Raw genomic sequence first — 3214 nt, 5'->3', positions numbered from 1 at the left:
CAGTCAGCCAATCAGAGCCTAGCTCTGATATTACACACAGGCCCCTACTAGTTAATTAAATAAACCTTAAGAGCCTCCAGGCTATTAGCTAGCTTTGCGCACGTGCCCGGCTGTGCTCTGTTGACGGGACGCGGCGCTACAGTGCAAAGCGTCTGGCCGTTGCCTTGGCAACGGTCGGGTAGTAGGCGGAAATGACGCTCTGGTCGTCAAGGTGACGGCCGGGACGCCAGGGGGCACAGGAAGTGAGCCACGGCGACTCTGAGTACCGCCGTGGCTCGTGACAGTACTTTAGATATAGAATCTTTGTATACCAATATACCACATTTACAGGCATTAACAGCTGTTAAAGAACTTTTGCAGGTCAACTGGTCACAACCAGTCAGTTATAGCATTTTACAATTTTGTTTATATCCCTATTTTTTTTTAGATTTGATGGAAATATTTTCTCTTCCCATGGGAGCCAATTTCTTTGAGAATTTCTTTTATAGAGACCTTGATTGATAACTATTCTATGTTCCATCAAATAAATATTTTCTATTTTAGACATGATTTCTCCCATGAGACAGACAGGGTTTGCCAGAAAGGTTTGTGAATCTAGTGGCCATACATATTATATTAATATGCATTGATGACAAATTTTTAATTTCTGGGATAGAGCCTTCAATTAAAGGCGCTCTCTTTTATAATTTTAAATTTGGTTAAAATTCCTCCACAGTTTTGAAAATCAAGGTTTAAACCTTTGTCGAAATTGTTTGTTCTATGGGACAAGACCACAATATATGCTCAGTATTCTCTCTATCGCAAAATCATTTGAAGCAAATATTTGGAATATGCTAAGCTTAGTTTAATTTTCTGTCTGATACCAAAATGTATCATTTAGATGGTCTGCTCATTGAGATATTTGGAGTTAGCGATTTAGTGGTTGCAAAAATTGTGCTCCCTGAATTTTCATCAAGTGTTTCCCCTAGAATGTTATCCCATTTTAAATATGTTAGTAGAATCGTAGGGGAGAGCCATAATTATTGAAAATATTGGAGATCGATGATATAGCTCTTATTTGGAATTTATTGTTTGAGGCTAAACTTTCAAATGGTGTAAAGGACAATGGTGTAAAGTTCCAGTGTGCACGCTGATTGAACATAAGTCCTATTACGTGTAATGAATTGAATGTTGATCTTTTGAGCTTGAAGTCCAGCAGCAGTGCAGTATGAAATAAGTAATTAAGGGATACTCTAGGTGGTCAATCAAAGAAGGCACTCAAATAATGTACATCAGGAATGGGTGTGTCTATCAAATTTCCGGATATGGGTATGCGTCGAATACTTTACAAAGCACTTGACACTCATGTCACACCTGGACTTAACTGGACCTATAGATTACAATATCAGCAGATAGGTCTCAGTCTCATAACATGAAACACTGCCCTACCAGAATAGACACTAAAGCAGACAAACAGATCATCAATTTTACAAAAATAAACTTATTATTCACATTGCTTTTAAATATTGTTGTGGATATCCAGACAATTCTCTAATCTGATACAAAAGTTGAAGAAATTACCAAGACCATTAGTATTCCGACATTGTTTAGTATTTTCTATTGCTGTCTGTGTGTTTTCCATACCTTTACTGATGCTTTTTGATTTTGAATGTTCAGTCATAACTGGTATTGTACAACTCTATGCTTTGTTATTTCTATTAATTTTGATGCTAAGATCTATGGATAAAATGGGAGTTTCTTGGAATGAATCCTTTGCTTGGCTTTTATCTTTGCTATGGGTATGGGACTTCAGAGTTCCTGTGATATTATTATACAGGGAGTGGATAGTCTAGACTTCTTGTACCTCCTTTACAATCTATACCAATCTTTAAACAGATATTGTGAGATTTAGTCTATACCCCCAATACCTTTATCATTAAATTGCAATTAGAAGACAATATAGAGGACATATAGAAAATACTTGTAATTTGCAAAGTTTAACATTTCATAAGAGATACATTTGAATACATTGTATACAGATTTTATGCATATTTTGTATAGGGCATAGAAGACAATGAAACAGACATTGCTAAAATATTTGTAAAGCAGTTGTGTAATAAGTTTATGGGTCCAGATGGTCTAAATCAACTATTCAGTGGTGCTTACAAAATAAAATGATGAGATTCCTGTACAACAAACCTAAAGCAGATGCAGGAGTGTATTTCCTTAGAAACCAGACGTGTGAGCAAGCATTGTAATCATATCTGAAACCACCTAAAATTATTCATATAGATCAGGCTTGTCCAACATGCGGCCCTCCAGATGTTGTGAAACTACAAGCCCCAGCATGCTTTGCTGGTAGACAACCAGTTGATAGCTGGAAGGGCATGCTGGGACTTGTAGTTTCACAACACCTGGAGGGCCGCAGGTTGGACAGGCCTGATATATATTAAAGAGTGATATTTATTACCATCTCCATTAAGATGATTGTTCAGTGATCAAAAAAAAACCTTTTTCCATTTACAAATTTAGCATAAACAAAAAACAGTCTTCAGAAAGCAAAACGTTAAGCATTTTTCCAGCTGTTGGTGAGAAATGGAGAAGTCTGTCCACACTTCTCATACATTTAAGGCGACCATGGACATTGTGCGGCACATTATTGGTATTGTAACAGAAAGTAGGATTATTTGGACGTCGTCCGCTGATGCAAACCATCAGTGCCGCCCTCTGTCGATCATCCAATAGCATACATGGCAAAAGCAAATACAACATATTGATCCTGTTTCAGTAGTGATTACTTATTACAAGTCCCATTATTGACACCGTTAGGATCACTAAAGAGTTTCCTAAAGAAAAAAAAAAACCAAAACATTAATGATACCACAGCTACAGAAAAAGGCAATCAGACTTAGAATACAGACTGACAAAAGATAGACTCCAATAAAGAAACAGAGTACCATAGGTTATAAACACACAATAAATAACACACATAAAAACATGGTTGCTGTACAGTTTACAGTGAACCGACTCCTGTGGGCCGGGCCTCTGGAAGCTTTACCCATATGGATAAGACTTATTTTATTTACCACAAGTAGACTAGAAGACATACTGTAGTATTTGAGGATACTTTTCTCTTTGAACTAACCATTCAGTTTTCAATGACACAGTTTGAGAGTTTTTTTTCCCAAATATTGCCATCTCATGACCCTCCCCAATACATATCTATACTGCTCAC

At 37.0% G+C, this 3214-nt stretch overlaps 1 protein-coding gene across 1 annotated transcript in view; it reads right to left on the bottom strand.

The window, feature by feature from the left end:
• Positions 1 to 2455: 2455 nt before the first annotated feature.
• The window catches only part of LOC142139930 (complement decay-accelerating factor-like), a 37837-nt gene continuing 37078 nt past the window's right edge, over positions 2456 to 3214 (bottom strand). The window contains exon 5 of the mRNA XM_075197794.1: positions 2456 to 2825. The gene's annotated coding sequence lies outside the window, so the exon portion shown is untranslated. The remainder of the gene's footprint in view (positions 2826 to 3214) is intronic.

This window comes from Mixophyes fleayi, chromosome 2 (assembly GCF_038048845.1).
Source record: "Mixophyes fleayi isolate aMixFle1 chromosome 2, aMixFle1.hap1, whole genome shotgun sequence".
Classification (NCBI taxonomy): domain Eukaryota; kingdom Metazoa; phylum Chordata; class Amphibia; order Anura; family Limnodynastidae; genus Mixophyes; species Mixophyes fleayi.
This window is presented reverse-complemented; position numbering and strand designations above follow the sequence as displayed.